Source organism: Pinus tabuliformis, chromosome Q, assembly GCF_031772625.1.
Source record: "Pinus tabuliformis cultivar Carrire ecotype Pingquan chromosome Q, CPIR1, whole genome shotgun sequence".
Lineage (NCBI taxonomy): Eukaryota > Viridiplantae > Streptophyta > Pinopsida > Pinales > Pinaceae > Pinus > Pinus tabuliformis.
This window is the reverse complement of record NC_142296.1, coordinates 855,131,671-855,149,375: the sequence shown is the minus strand read 5'-3', so window position 1 is coordinate 855,149,375 and position 17,705 is coordinate 855,131,671. Positions and strand designations below refer to the sequence as shown.

At 37.1% G+C, this 17,705-nt stretch overlaps 1 pseudogene; it reads left to right on the top strand.

Annotated features, from left to right (window-relative positions):
- Positions 1–11,611: 11,611 nt before the first annotated feature.
- LOC149222248 (hexokinase-2 pseudogene) lies at positions 11,612–13,528 on the top strand (annotated as a pseudogene).
- Positions 13,529–17,705: the final 4,177 nt, after the last annotated feature.

Sequence of the window (17,705 nt, the reverse complement as noted above, 5' to 3'; positions counted from 1 at the left end):
TTTTAAAAGGGGAAGTCGTGATTAAACCCTCTATGAAGCTACAATTTCGAAACGCAATTTTATAGCACGCAATTTTATAGCACCAATATACAGAAATGAAGCAGACTTGTGGAATTTTGTAGTTTTGTTGAAACCTAACAACTCCATTGAAATGTCCAAATGTTTATGAAATCTTGGAATTACCTTTCTAACAACATCATTATGAAGTTGGGATTGATGAAGATGGAGGATAGTCATGACAATGCTTTTGTGTGGCAGAATATTATTTCCAGCTCTCTTTTCCAATCTTGATGATTTACCTTCTTATTGCCCTTCCATTCCTTCATAGAATGCTGCCATAAGATTTCACATAGACATCAGAACTCTTGTGACAAAAATATGCATCAAATACAGTGAGGTGCTACAAAATTTCTGAGTTAGCAGTTTGGCAACTTTTATATGGTAAAACAAGTCAAACTAACAACTCTCATGCATAATTGAATTGGGGTACAATAACTTCAACTGGGGGGCAGGATGGAGGATTTACAAATATTCCATATATATATTGGCAGGGTCATCAAGGTATTCCATGGAGAAGAGATGAATTTTCTATCTATCCTTGAGTTGTATCAGAACCAGAATCTTGCAGATAGATTCTGTCGCTTCTCATAGTTCTCACAATAGAAACTACTATGAAGAAAATGGACTAGGAAATGGTGCGGTCAATGGTATCTTTGTTTTCCAAGAATATTCTACTTTTCAAAATGATGAAGCAGTTACAAAGTATGAGGATTTCACGAATGCTTTTACTTACTACAAACATAGATATCAATGAGAAAAAGTGTTGTGTGCCAGCCGATGTTTAGGTGGAAGAATGGACCTTGAGAAAAGGGAAGTTGACAGATTTCTAGTGAACCAATTCCAAATTTTAATCAACAGTTCAAAGTTTCTAGCAGATAAATTAGGGATATTATTTATTTTTAGTTTAATGTTTAGGATTTTATTCCAGAAAAGTTGAAACAGTTAGGAGAGATTTATTCTATATATATTTGATCATTTGTAATAAACAAGGGTTGGCTTATGATACCAAAACCTGTAAGCTTTGTAAAACTTCTATTACAAAATTCCTAATTAAAGCATTCTAACTCCAGTTCCTGACAAAATTTGTATTTCTTGTATGTTTTTCTAGTGTTTTCATACCTTATTTATGCACACGTTCAAAGTAGCATAGGAGATTCTTGGTAAGAATAGATTGAGTTTCAATCTCTTTGAAATTCCCTGCAAAGTTATAATGATTTAAAGAGCTTAGTTTATTGGATAGTTTGTCTGCGGCAGCTCCTCTACATCTTTTAATTATTTCCTTCCGTATTGAATGTGTTTTGTTTGGCTATAGAAATCCTCTACATGCATCCAAATTTTCCTCGTTGATTAAGTATTCAGTATGACTACTTAGTTATCAAGAATTTCCTTATATTCTTCTATCAAATTCTCTAAATATGATGTTATTCTGTCAAACTAGATGTTGACACTTTGACCAAGGACTCTACAAGAGAGGGATTTATTCATAAACAAAGATTGTGTAATCATAAGAAACCACCGAAAGGAAATAAAAAATCTGGTCATTGTGCTTCATAGGCTACTATCCATTGATAGTGAACAACATTAAACAAGGCCTCGTAACATTTGAGGGAGCCCCCTCTAGTTCGAGGGCTAGCTTGAACCGAAAGACTGGTCAAGTTGGTTTCTCGGCATAATTTTTGCAGCCAAGAACTGCGTACGAGAAACATGTACAACACTTGGCGCCATTGCTGGGAATGCAAAGTGACAAAGAAATTTTTCCCTAGATGATGATAACAACTAGATCTACTCTTTGCTTGTGAACAAAGATTAGACAATTGATATTGGTTGCAATTCATTCACCTGGTGACTCCACTTTGTCATATGGAGATTCCACTAGGTATCGATTCCACTGTTTCGAAATGTCAGTTGCCTTTACTGTTTTGTTTGTGCAAGGCTCATTGATAGTTGCAGTAAACAGTATATGTTTTTTCCTCTCAACCATGATAAAAAATATAAGATGTCCACAGAGGATGCAACTTTTAAAGTTCACATGTAAGTATCTGTCGTCTATGGAGTTTATGTTTTATATTGTAAATATGTTTCAAGTTTCCAACTACTGGCAAAGTGATTTTCCAGAAATCCAATCCTCACTTGGTTACATTGGAAAGTAGATTACACCTAACATTGCATATTTTTAGTTCAGTAAGGTAAATGTGTGTGGGATTGAATTAGTTATTTTCAGATTCAGTGTGCAATATATTAATATTTGGTGTGCAGTGTGTGGATTATTTTAGTTTGAACTAGTTATTTTTTTTGAGGGCATGCTACTTATAAGCATATGAGTCACAAGTTACAAGTTTTTTCATAAATGCAAAAATCTTTAAGATGTGACCACTGACTCCATGCCCCACAATTTGTAGCATAATAATTGTGTCATTTTAAGCAGCTGCTAGGCTGTGAATGAGTAATTATTTTTAAGTAATGATGTTGGAGGTCTTGGTGATATTTTCTTACTTGTTTTAAGATTTATATTCTTTCTACATGGAATAGTCAATAATGGACAAAGGATGCATACATGTAAGATGTTACAATGGTCAGATTATAACTTGAAGTTACAGTTAAGAATAGCAGTGTTTTAGTTGGGAGTATCAGCTTGATTATATCATATTGCAACTTCAGGTCATAGGTTTACGGTATGACTCCATGCCCAACACTTATGGTAGCTTGTCTACTAGTTCTTTACGTCCCACAGGGGGAGGCAGTTCCCAGTTGGAGCCAATGTTGTAGCTATTTCTTACATAAAAGAAAGCTACAATTTTTTTATTATAGAAATTGCCAATTTCCTTCTTGGCTAAGTCCTTAGACATATATATATATATATATATATATATATATATATATATATAATAATTTAAATTTTAAAACAATTTTATTTTTATAAAAATATAATTGAATATTTTATGAAAATATTGGGTATGTATAGGACCAATGGATCCGGTAGCACTACTTTAGGTAGAAGGAGGGACAAAGTATATAAGAGAACACCATATAGTTCAGAAAGATGGCCACAATGTTAGGTATATCCGAAAAGAACATATATGTACTCTTTTGTAGCTATTTCTTACACCACAGAAAGCTACATTGTTTTTTATAAAAAATTCCAATTTCCTTCTTGGCTAAATGCTCACACATATATTGGTTTATATATATATATCTATATAATAATAATTTTAATTTTAAAATGATTGTATTTTTATAAAAATATAAGTGTATATTTTTATGAATATATTTATTTTAAATTAAGTTATGTTATAATTTTTTGTTGGGTCGAGCCTAATTACAAAGGCAACGTTCACCAATCAATCATGCAAGCAAAATACAACAAGTCATAAGCCATGCAAGTCAAAGTTCAAGCACAAGTGCCAAACATTAAAGCATAGGAGGAACCCACAAGGTATTCTTCCTTTGTTCGAAATGGATGAGTCAAAGACATTCAACAAGCATCAAGATGAAGAAGGGAAAGGATAACATCAAGGAAATTTTTAATGGTGAAGATTGACACTATGAATTTAGCAGTTTTCATTCCATTTTGGACCTCCCAAGGTCATCTGAGATTTAATAGCTGGGGGGGGGGGGGTCTGTTGGGACTCAGAAATGTCATATTTTCATCCACCTTTTTCTTCACTATTCCTTACATTTCATCATCCCATTAACCTGTTATCATATCACTTTCATACATACATTTGGGTTTCACCTTCCTATTTTCCATTTTATTCATTTTTGTATTATAAGTGAATTTATGATTAATTATTAGAAAATGTACATATTTTTATATATCTCAAGAATATGTGAGTTTTGTTATGTGTAGGAAACATGTCTCCTCCACCATATCGAGAAGATAATTATGCAAGCCTTTTTCTACGGAGAAAATCATGGAGGCATATCGAGAAAATCATGGAAGCATATCTTATCCTAAGGAGAAAATCATGAAGACATATCTTATCCAGGATATGAGAGATTTGTGGGATCATGGTTGAGAGATTTGTGCGATGATATCTTGTAATAATGGGAAACTAGTTGAGAGTGCTTGAGAGAATATTTGAATGTAATTATGGAAAGGTTATCTTCCTCATGTATATAAGAGAGTGCTCTCTCTTCATTGGAGTGAATAATGAATAATAGAGAATGGAGATTAACTTTGATTCTTTCTTGATTTGTAATTTAGTTATTGTAATATAATTTGACATAGTTTTATTGTCATGAGCTCATATCTGTTGTTTGCCATTCACTTCTTCACATGTTGTATTTATTTTCCTTTATGCAATTTCGTGCTTTCCTAGTTAGTGTTTCAATGCTTTAATTTGATTTCAGTAATTTAGATTAGATTAGTCCCACTTCAGTCCTGCATATATAGTGCATGTGTCTCGTAAGTCTACGGACCTCGGATTGATAAATTAAATAGTTGGGTAAGTACTACAACGGAATTAAATGAACATAGTTTCACCCAACATTTTGGCGCCGTTGCCGGGGAGACACGATGGATTGAAGTTTAGTTTGATTTTTCTGCAAGTGTGTTTAGACATGTTCCTAACTCCGAGGTGTTAAATGCGGTAAGACGTGGGGAACAGCTTACGCCTCACATTCGAGATACTGTAATGGGCTCGACCTCTTATGGATCAGGGCATGTAGGGTGTGTTTACATTTATGCAAGTGTGAATTTTGATTTCTGCAGGTGTGTTTGATTTTCGCAACTGTGAAGAATGTGTGATGAATTCATGGTTCATGGTTATAATTGAAGCATTCAATTACTCAATTAATGAGCAATCCTTGTAAGAGGTTTTAATTGAGTATTGAATTCAAGATTATTTCTGTGGTCCTTTTGTTTTTAGTGTGCTGATTTTTATTTGTTTTTTTTCTTTCAACATGATTTTATAATGAGTGTCAGCTTGGAACTACTCACTCAGATCCTTGCAGAAGTTGGAATCTCCTCTTCCCTGGAAAAGGAGATCTGGACAAAAATTGAAAGTTCAACTACTCCCCAAGAAATAAATGAAGATTCAACATCTGAAGAATCCTGCGTATCTGATGGCGAACAACCATTCGAACAGGAGATCGAGGAAGAAGAGCAGCAGATCGGAGAAGAAGAACAGGAATTACAGCATAATCTGAGTGAGAGTAACTGTGCTTATCAAAGCTTCATCGAACAATGGTTCCAGGTAAGTACTAGATTAGATTCATCTTTTAATTTTTTAGTTAATTTGCAGTTACAACAACTAGACTCATCCACTCTCGAATATTGTCATTTTTCATTTGACAAATTGCTATTGAATCTATTGTTGCTACTGCTACGTGAATGGCTTCATTGGAAGTTTAACTACACGTAACTAATTTGTAAATTCTAATTAGTATAGAGTAGGTAGGCTTTTAGATTTAGCTTTTGCTTTCATTTTCAGTTCTGCTTTTACTTAGAATAAGTATGCTCTCCTCCTGCGTCTTTGTACGATCTCGAGGATCAGAAAATAGGTTTCAGTTTTGCCTAGAATAAGTATGCTCTCCTCCTGCGTCTTTGTACGATCTTGAGGATCAGAAAATAGGGATGATTTGAGGAATAAATAAATGTTTTGCAATATGCTTCATCAAAAATATCTTTCAATATGTAAATCTTTGTGTCCATTTGTTAAAAAGAAAATTTAAAACTAACCATTTTTGTTTTTAAAGATAGGATTAATTTCATTTTCTAGACTGTTAATAATAAATAATAACATAAAATTAAAAACAAAAAATAATAAAAAAAATATAATAATAACGATCCACGTGATTCGGACAACCCCTTGGATTGATCGTAACAGAATTGGGTTTTCCACCTTCTTCATGCATTCGACAAAATAGCTTCAGAGCCTCTTCTCCATCCCCGCTCTGCGCACATCCTGCAATCAGCGAATTCCATGAAATCTCATTGGATCCTATTCCTAAAACCCGCATTTTATCAAAGAGTTCCATAGCCTTATCCCGAAACCCATTCTGAACATAACCTGCTATCATAGCGCTCCATGTGACCACATTTCTATGAGACATTCTGTCGAACACTTCGCGCGCATTCTCCAAATGCCCACATTTCACATACATATTCACGAGGGCACTTTCTACAAAGGGATCCGACTCTAACCCTCTTTCTCTAACGAGTCTGTGGACTTCCCTGCCTTGCTGAAGATACCCAAGTTCAGCACAGGCTTTAAGAACACTGGGAAATATGAACTTATCAGGTCGAATCCCTCGGCCCTGCATTAGATGAAAGAGGGCGATGGCTTCTTCGCAATCGCCATGTTTTGCATACCCTCCAATCATTGTAATCCATGAAGACATATCTGCTGTGGACATATTGTCGAACACAAGGCGTGCATCACAGTGCGGTGATTGCCCTGATCCGGCAAGTAATGGCAAGATTTGACAGGCCATCCATACGCAATCCCTGCAAACGTCAGTTTTCAAAAGCGGTTTGTGATCAAACCAGGACAAATTTAGAAAAAATAAGACATGGGTTTTTGCCCTAATAGAATGAATTATAAAACCCAGAAATTGTTTGCTTGAATTCCTAACGTTTTGAGAGGGAATCGCGATTCTTCGAGACCCTATTTTGGTAACTGCGTGAATAAAAACGGTTTTGTACATCTGTCTTTTGAAGGCTCTGTCAGGTGGATAGGCTGATTGCCATTTGCTTTATGCATTGTTGCATGTCAAGTATCATATCTTTGCAGCTGTGAAAATCCCCCTCAAGTCCTGCATGATCATCGAGCTCCGACTCCGGCGTTTTGAGAGCCACTTTACCACACTGCTTGGTTTTTGGTGTATTTGCAATGTACGTTCCATGCCCCAATTTCCTGAGGATGATGCACAACTATGCTTATTACTTCTGCCTATTATCAATAAAATGATTCATGTGATGTTGATGTTTCGAGACTGAATGCATAGCCTTTTGTTGACGGATATAATTGCATCCTCCATTGGCAAGGGTAACGTTGGCGCTGTCCCTTTTTACCACGGCTCCTTTATATGGTCATGTTCAATGCTTCAGCGCAATCCTAATGCCTCCTTACACTCTCTATTACTCTCATTTAAAAGCTGAGTTTACTCGTCAAGTTGATAGTAGAGATGATGGTTAATTTTAGTCATGTTTGCGGTGATTCAAACCAGCGTGCCATTTTGACATTTCAGTGTTTACATTCGCCTGATCTTGCATGGATGCCAACAACAATCACTGCTATAATGTCCAGACCACAAGTTCTCAGAGAACCACGACTACTGATTCAGGTATCGCGGCCATGACTAGAGTTTGTAAATGGAAATCCGCAGGAAATTTCGAAATGTCGTTCAAATTCTGATATGGCGATACAGTAAATGGATTTTCTTTCTTTCTGATAATTATATGCAGTAGATAAGTAACTACAAAGAGGATATTTTGGAACAGATAAGTATCATAAGGGCTTGCAAAATATGATTTACATTACTGTTTCAGTAGCAATGGATGGCACCGCTTTGATTCTATATGAAATTATCAATGATGTAGTGGCGGAGATATAATGTTTGTGGGACACACGAAGTGTTTCAATTATTCAAGCTTTCCTCACTTAATGTAATACATAATGTACAGTTGCTGACTTGTAGTGTAGTTTTAAAAAAAAAAAAAATAATCAAATAAAATTTGCCCTCATTCATTTACATCAAACTTCATAACCCCAACTACTTCCCCAAACACATACAAAAGCCTTTTCAAATGTTTTAAATCAATTTTCCTGCAAACTAATACAAACATTTTGAAAAAATATTGCAAAATCAATGAATACATTGCATGGGGACATGCAATATTTCTAGTTGGGGGGAAATCAAAGTATGTTGGATATTTTTGTGAATTTGTGGGCAAGAGTTAGGATGTATATACTAACAAGTGAAATGGACATTTCATAAATTCTTGAAAATGAGCTAATTTGTTTTGAAGTCACTTCATACAGGAATGATCGATGGAGATGGCACATGAAAATGACAATTTTTATGCATGAATGGTGCTAAGTTTTTCAGAGTATGCAAAGTGATTTTTCGAAATCACAATGAAACATGCATCATTGGACACTTGAAGGAACAAATTCTTCACTGCACATATCATGACATTTTCCACTACACACCTTTTGCGTCATGATTACTTCCCTTTTTCCTTCCACATACCTAGACCATCCTTGTGTTGCAGCCCATCTTCCATCTCCTTATCTTTCACGACTTCATGCACGCCTATTTTTCTGAATCGCATACATCCATTTATCCTTTTCAGTTTGCCTTTTGAATAAAACTCATTCCCTTTCCATGATCACATTACCTTGATTTCCTAGCCATGCTGATCCACACTGCTTGTCCGTGAGTTCTTTCTATTTATAGTCCTACCAAATCTTTTTGTACAAACTCGCGTTGACTGATGTGGGATTCCTTAAGGCCCACCTTTCAACAAGTCTTGCCCCATCGACACCAGCACCTTATCTGGGAAATAGACTAGAGTTCATTTTGAGTACCTAGAGGCTTGCATGCCTTAATGGCAAGTTCTCTCGCTGACAATCATGGGAATACATCAATGTCCCTTGATCATCAGATCTTGCAAGTGGCTCGACCTCGACACATCCATTCGCACTTCGCAAGATGTACTCTGGTACCTTGGCACTCATTGACATCAATGGTGAGTTGCCTCGCATTGGTTAACGACATACATCAATGGCCGGTAATCCAATGATTTCTATTCATGCTCGACATCGACACATTCATTTGCATGTTTAGAATTGTACCATCGTGTTTGTAGCGGGTGAAGACTATACACTTTTTCATGACTCCCTCAGCAGTCACAGCAGCATGCATTCTGATCTATGAGAGTACCACAGTACCACTCTCAGCATTTATCTTTTCCATGATTCAGCATCAGCAGTTCAGATTCCTTCATTCTCCAGGATCCAGTTACATCAGTCACATTTTCCTGATCCAGCAGCAGCAACAGCTACATTCCTATTGCATACTTCATCATTCTTGGGTAAGTAGAGGTATGTTGTTTTCTAATCTTTAATCATGCAATTCCTTATATGCTAACTTGAATATTTTGGAAAATTCCCTCACCATGCTACATTTCCTTTCATACGCCATGTTAAGTTGCATGCAGACATGCAACCAATTCAGTTGAGGGGGGGGGGAGAACTACATTCACTACATATTCACATCCATGATTCCATTTCTTCACCACTATCACTCCATTTACCATTCACCAACATTTATTTTCCAATGATACTTTGTTGCACTTTGTTTCATACGCAATATTGGCATGCTTCATTAATATTACAAAAAGGGCTTTCTTATGCACATTATGATTTCCAGTGAGTGTTTACATTATTAAAGAAAAGAGAACAAAAAATGAAATGAATGTTGTTAACACAAGAACCAACATTATTTGTATTCATGGTTGTCACACAAGAACCAACCATATTCATGGTTGTCACACAAGAACCAACCATAAGAAAATGTAAATTGTTACTAAATGTCTCTCACATATCCTGGAAACATTTAAGACATCATCATGTAAAGCCAAAGTTCAATATTCCAAATGTTCTTAAAAGATACCCATGCATGGTTGCATGAGGACATGCAACAAGTTCAGTTGGGGAGGATGTTGGGACTCATAAATGTCATATTTTCATCCACCTTTTTCTTCACTATTCCTTGCATTTCATCATCCCATTAACCTGTTATCATATCACTTTCATACATACATTTGGGTTTCACCTTCCTATTTTCCATTTTATTCATTTTTGTATGATAAGTGAATTTATGATTAATTATTAGAAAATGTACATATTTTTATATATCTCAAGAATATGTGAGTTTTGTTATGTGTAGGAAACATGTCTCCTCCACCATATCGAGAAGATAATTATGCAAGCCTTTTTCTACTGAGAAAATCATGGAGGCATATCGAGAAAATCATGGAAGCATATCTTATCCTAAGGAGAAAATCATGAAGACATATCTTATCCAAGATATGAGAGATTTGTGGGATCATGGTTGAGAGATTTGTGCAATGATATCTTGTAATAATGGGAAACTAGTTGAGAGTGCTTGAGAGAATATTTGAATGTAATTATGGAAAGGTTATCTTCCTCATGTATATAAGAGAGTGCTCTCTCTTCATTGGAGTGAATAATGAATAATAGAGAATGGAGATTCACTTTGATTCTTTCTTGATTTGTAATTTAGTTATTGTAATATAATTTGACATATTTTTATTGTCATGAGCTCATATCTGTTGTTTGCCATTCACTTCTTCACATGTTGTATTTATTTTCCTTTATGCAATTTCGTGCTTTCCTAGTTAGTGTTTCAATGCTTTAATTTGATTTCAGTAATTTATATTAGATTAGATTAGATTAGTCCCACTTCAGTCCTGCATATATAGTGCATGTGTCTCGTAAGTCTACGGACCTCGGATTGATAAATTAAATAGTTGGGTAAGTACTACAACGGAATTAAACGAACATAGTTTCACCCAACAGGGTCCCAAGTCTTGTTTTGATAAAACCACCTTTATCTTACGTGGCATCATTGGGTGAATTTCAGTAACCCCTGCAGTAAAACTACTTACCATTATATACACCCCCCCCCAAATTCTCCTTAAGGTTTCAGTATAACAGATCTCTTGGTTTCTCTATGATTGCAATGAGAATGGGGATCGACCTGAAGATGGAGAAAGATTTTCATATGAATGCTAGGCTTGGAGAATCTATCTATGCTTAAAATTTCACTTTCCTCCAGAAGAGCGTATTACAAATTGTGCAGCCTATGTTGGAGGAAGCCATTTTACCAATGAAGTTAACGGTGGAATGCAAGACATTTTGCATTGCAGACCTTGGTTGTTCTTCTGGACCCAATGCTCTCTTCGCCGTTGAAAATATAACAAAGACCCTCAAAGCCAAATGTCTCTCTATGTACATAACTGTTCCTCAGTGTCAAATATTCTTTAATGATATTCCCATTTTTTTATTTTGAATCACTCAATTTTGCCTCGTTTTTATGTAAACACTGATCACTAGAATCAAGAGGGCGTAGTTATGTGATTCCATCTGCATGCATCAATATGCATGTTTGTGTATTGAATCAGCGAACACCATATCGCCCAACCATATAATTGCCGGTGTTAGGAAGTTGGTATTAGATATCCAAATCCAAATCCGAAAGACTGACTCACCCTGCTGTCTGTTTCCTTTTCCCCATTATCCCAACCAACCACCATAGCGCTTTCCCGCGCCGTTTTGAATCCAACTCATGTTTTATCAAACAAAACTTTCAAGAAAAGCCCTTCCTTGTCTCTAAGATATTTTCTACTTTATATAACCATGGAAGCTACAAGATGATTTTTTAGGATCCAAATTATGCCCAGGCATCCATCCTCAAAGCCATTGTTGCTTTTTCTTCTTCTCGTCACGACTGCCCATTGATGTGTTATAGGAGGACTGAGAAGGGAAATTTTGGACATATATATTTAAGCACCTAGACAATGCACTGGAAGTGAGCGGAGGGCATTATGAAGGAAAGTGGAAAGGGAGTGTTCAACCCCAATCTCCAGATTCAGAGAGGTGGTGGATGTAATGGTGGACGGGATGCGAACGGGTATTGAATTGGATGCCAAGAGTAAGTTATTGAAGATGGTCATAAGCTATGTTGCTACATTGTCTATGGGGGATGAGAAAGGCCCATCTATGTTTTGGATCTCAAGGGAACCAATTTTCAAGTGTTACATGTTCAATTGGTGTTGAGAAATGGCAACAAGGGAGTCCAGTTTAATTTATCCTTGAATTAAACTAGAAGTTAAATTCGAATTCTATTCTCGTAGCAACTTAAAATAGTTAAATTAAGTTTATTAAACTTACTTAACTTAGGAAATTCGAGTTGGAAGTCTTTTGGAAGTCATGTATATGTTATCCCTACTTTGTAGGAGTCCAGTGTGAGTTAATTATTAGTTGTAATATAGAAGACTCAGTTTCATGAGTTAGTTCAGTTAAATTAGTTATCAAACTGATTGAGAGAACTAATAGTGAGCTAACAATCAGTGGTGACACTAATGAATGCCACCAATGCTACTCTAGCTAACTGAATATTTACTCATGAGAAACTCATACACGTCGATTTTGAGAAAGACCCAGTTGAGACTAGAGTGCAGGGACAATGTACTATTTGTTTTAGATTTTTCTAAGTTGCACTGATAGTGCATGCAATTAGGAATTGATCCTTAAGGGATTGCACATTTTTTAGAGGTTTTATTTCCCTTTAAAAATAGGTTATCCTTCATAGTAATTACACATTGGAATAGAGACTTTTAGAGCTTGTGAAGAGGCTAAGCTTTGGCCTTGAGATTTCTTATGAGTTGGAGGTTGAATTTGCCGAGTGCTGGGATTATTTTAGAGAGAACAAGCATTGTAATTTCATCTTGATTTTCCAGATTAATACAAAACAGATAGTGGGGTTTTGAGTTGTCACTTTCCCTGGATATTTATTGTGTTATGTGCCTTTGATTCTCTTCCTCTATTGATTATTGTTTGCTCGATGTTTATGGGATTCCTTTGTAAAGAGTAGAAGTAGTTTCTTGTCTCCTACTTTAACAAATTGCTTTAGCTTGTGAATCTACAAGATTTTCTACAATTGGGTGGCAAGGAAAGATGAGTAATTGATAAACAGTTTACAGAAGTTACTATTCTTACAAATCTGATGGTTGGAACAAAAAGGGAATTGGTTGATTACATTACTTTAGAAGTAACAAAATTTGTCGCAAGTGAAGGAAAAAACTTTTGTCTAGAACATAGCCGACAAAGGGACCTCAGCTTCACTTTCTCTTTCCCAATGCAGAAAACAAAAATTGCATCTAGCACATTAATCAAATGGAGCAAGGGGTTTTCTGTCTTAGAAATTGTTAGCAAGGATGTAGTGGTAGCCTTAAAGGAGAACTTGAAAAGACAAGTTTTGGACATGCATGTATCTTCCCTAGTTAATGATAGAGTGGGGACATTGGTTGGAGGAAGATATCGGGATCATGACATTATGGTTGCTATTATATTGGGCACTAGTACAAATGCTTGTTATGCGGACGTGCAGATGCAATCCCAAAATATCAAGACCATCTTCTAAACACAACGTGGGGGAAATTTTAGTCTTCTCATCTCCCAATAATGGAATTTGATAAAGCTCTTGATGCTGGAGTATAAATCCTGGTGATCATATCTTTGAAAATCTGATCTTGGGAATCTATTTGGGAGAGATTGTAAGAAGATCATTGTCGAAGTTGGGTGAAGATGTTGCTTTATTTGGAGATAATTTTCCATCGAGACTGAGAAACCATAGAGGTCACACATCAATTAGGAGGAGACAAATTTTACTTTTGGTGAGGAAGAGAGGGTTATCAAACTTTTATGAATACTAATATCAAGAAGGAACTTTGACCATAGGGCCAAATTTCTTTAAGCGACACTAAAGTTTTTGAATTCAATCGAATGTTTTATAATTGAATTTTTATCTTTATATGGTTTTTAGTGCATGTCTGATTGATTTGGTTCTTTCTCACTGTGTTTCTCAGAGAAACAATCATAGAACCAAATATTAAAATATGATTACTCATAATTTGAAAAGGGGAAGTTGTGATTAAACCCTCTATGAAGCTACAATTTCAAAACACAATTTTATAGCGCCAATATACAGAAATGAAGTAGACTAGGGGAATTTTGCAGTTTTGTTGAAACCTAACAACTCCATGTAGATTTCACCTGTATATCAACCTGATATACGCAATGTACTAAAGCATAATACTTGATCTAATACTTGATCTAGTTCTACAAAACATTAAGCGTAAGCATAATCGAATTCATGAGAAACATCAAGCATAAATAGATATAACTAAGTAAGAGAAATAATCATCCATAACACAAGATATATCATTGGGGAAAGCACCAGCATAAAACCCCAACACTGTATTGTTAATCAAATGGAAATTCTCTTTAGTTTACAAAAGGAATCAGCTCAAGAGCTATCCTTCTCTCTCTACAATCAGAAGATGAAGATCATAGACTACCTAGGCCTCAATATATAGGCCACAAGTCCTCCAATCCCCTATTTCCTTGTGCAATTTTGATTGGGGTCCAATTACATAACATGTGGGAATTGGCCCCAATCATACCTACTGTCAACCTTAGGTCCAACTACGCAATCCTTGAGGACTCAAGTTCCTCTTGCATGCAAGGAATATTCATAGGGAAGATCCTAGCATCTGATAGTACAATGTCCCTCATCTGATCTCAACTAGGTCTCTGTCTGAACTGCCATGCATCAGTTATCCATGAGAGAATACTCAGTTACCTGAAAATAATAGTTGTCACATGCATGCAAGCATCAAAAAACTATATCTCATTAATTTAACAACGTGTTAAATTAATATAACTGGACTTGACTAAGTTAAACTAAGTCAATTGATCCTCTCATTATAAAACTCATACTTGATTCCTCAATTAGTGGAGAAAATCAAGGATAAATTCCTCAATCAATGGGAAAACTAATTGCATGTTCTCACAAAGACTTCAAGTTTAATTTTCCATAACTAATTAACTCATGGAGAATTAATTAATTAATATTTAAACTACTGGTAAGACCAAATTTGAATTTACTTCCTATAGTTAGACCAAGGACTGCTAACAATAGGAAGGGACCATGAAATGCTATTTTTAGCAGTTTCACCTCTCACCCAATGTGGCCAAAATCCACACTGGCCAAACTGCTATTTTTATAAGTTCTATTTTTAGCAGTTCTATTTTTAGAAATTTCTAAATTTAGTATTCCTTGTTGCACACTTTTCAACACTCCCTCTCAAAAAGAAAGGGATTATCAGCAACCTCGATCCTGTCTCTATGGAACTCAAACTTTCCCCTTGACAATGCCTTTGTCAAAATATTTTCATCCTGTTCTTCGGTCAAAATGTATAGAAACATCATGATCCTCTTGACCACACAATCCCATAGATGATGATAGCGGATATCTATATGTTTGGACCTATCATGAAACACTGGATTCTTAGAGAGTTTAATGCAACTCTTATTATCACAATATATCACAATAGGATCCATCATCTGACCAAACAATCCCACTAGAATCTTCTGCATCCAGATGGCCTCACATGCAGCCTGACTAGCAGCCATGTATTTAGCCTCCGCTGAGCTAAGTGCAACTAATTTCCATTTCCAGCTATACCAAGAAACCGCAGCTGACCCAAGGTTGAAGATTCCTCCAGAAGTTCTCTTCCTATTTGATGGACTACCTGCCCAATCTGCATCTGTGAAGCCTTGGAGCTTCACTCCCTCTGTCCCCCTGTACCATAATCCATACTATGTAGTGCCTCTGAGATATCTCAACACATGCTTTGCTGCCTTCCAAAATAACTTGGTTGGTCAAACCATAACTTGACTCAGCTGGTTCATAGCAAAGCACAAATACGGTCGTGTGTTCACCAGATACATGAGTGAACCCACAAGTTGGCGATAAACAGTAGCAGCTGCTACCTCACCTGAAGTAGCATCCCCCTTCCTCTAGTTACCTGCTAGAGGAGTCTCCATGGGCTTGCACATCTCCATGTGGAAGCGTCTGAGTATCTCGTTGGCATACTTGCCTTGAGACACAAATACTTCCCCATCTCTCTGCCACACCTCCATGCCTAGAAAGTAGTGCATGAGGCCCATGTCCTTCATCTCAAACTCTCTTGCAAGGTCCTCCTTGTAAGACTTGATCAATTGGTCATCACCTATCAAAATCAGATCATCGACAAAAAGTACAATAATCAATAGCTTACCTTCTACCATGATGTGGTAGAGGTTCACTCTTGGTGAAGCCCAACCCGGTGAAATAGCTGTCGATCTTGGTATACCAAGCACAAGGTGCTTCCTTCAGCCCATAAATGCTCACTTGAGCTGGTACACATGCGACTTATGATCGAAGGTGTCAAATCCCTCAGGCTGCTCAATGTATACCTCTTCCTCAATCTCCCCATTGAGAAAAGTTGTCTTCACATCCATCTAATGGATCTTCCAACCCATCTGAGCTGATAGTGCTAGAATCGATCTGATCGATGAGTACCTTGCAATAGGAGCAAAAGTCTCATCATAGTCAATCCCCTCAACCTGTGAGAAACCACGAGCAACAAACCTTGCCTTGTGTTTCTCAATACTGCCATCAGCTGCCTGCTTAGACCTTGTAAATCCACCGGGAAGTAACCACTGACTTGTCCCCCAATCTAGGGACAACATCCCACACACTATTCCGCATGATAGAATCATACTCCTCTACAATCGCATCCACCCAAACTGGCTCCTACACTGCCTCCTCAAAAGAAAAAGGCTCGGTCGCTACACACTCCCTAACCAGGGCCATGTAGCCAGTGTATCTATCGGGAGATCTCCTCTGTATGCATTGAGAGTATGGCTGCCCCACATTCTCTCTCGCATCTTGCATCAATCTGTCAGCTTCCCGTGAGCGTTTCCGCCCATCTCTGGAAGACTCTCTAGCAGTGGTGATCTCCACTACTGGAATCTTTGCATGTGGCTGATCCACATCATCAGGAGGCTCCTCCTCCTTAGGAACTAATAGCTCCTCATCATCACCATGCTCTCAAGTGACACTTTCATGGCTTGCTACTCATCGAACTTCAGATCCCTGTGCACTACGGTCCTCTGACTGGCAGGAAGAAACACATGATAGTTGTGAGGTGTATCCGTGTACCCCACAAGTATTCCCAACTCAACTGTTGGGTCTAGCTTCTTCCGAGCATCTTTGGTCACATGATAGAAGACTAGTGATCCAAAGATGCGGAAGTGACTCACATCTGGTCGCTTCCCAAAAAAATCCTCCATAGGTGTCGTCATCCCCAAAATATGATGAGGACTTCTGTTCTGAAGATATATTGTTGTATTTCATGCCTCAACCCATAGATGAAGTGGTAGGCCTTGGTCATGCAACATCGCTCGAGCTGCTCCCACAATAGCCCTGTTCTTCCTTTCGACCACCCCATTCTGTTGTGGGTTATGAGGTGCCATGAGTTCCCTTTTAATTCCTTTTGAAGCACAAAAGTATTTAAACTGCTAGGAAACATACTCTCCACCGTTATCACTTTGTAAGGCCTTTACTTTCATCCCTGATTCTTTCTCTGCCAAAGATTTGAACTCACAAAAATTCAAGAAGGTTTGATCCTTCTTTTGTATAAAGTACATCCAACATCTACGAGAAAAATCATCATCAAAAATAACATAGTACCTATGCTTTGTCATGGAGCCTGTAGAGAAGGGCCCACATACATCTGAATGAACTCACTCCAGAATTGCTCCCGCTCTACTATCCTGATCCTGAAAGGAAGATTTTGCATACTTACCCAAAGTGCAGCCTTTGCATGTGCTCGTTTGCTCCAACTTGCACTTGGGTAATCCAGTAGAAATTTGTTGCATGATCTTCAAGGCCCCGTGATGCAAGTGGCCCAGTCTCCTATGCCATAACTCGCCACTATCTTGGCCATGCACCACTTCTTCTTTGGAACTCAATGCAGAACAATCATCTACCTGTAACTTATA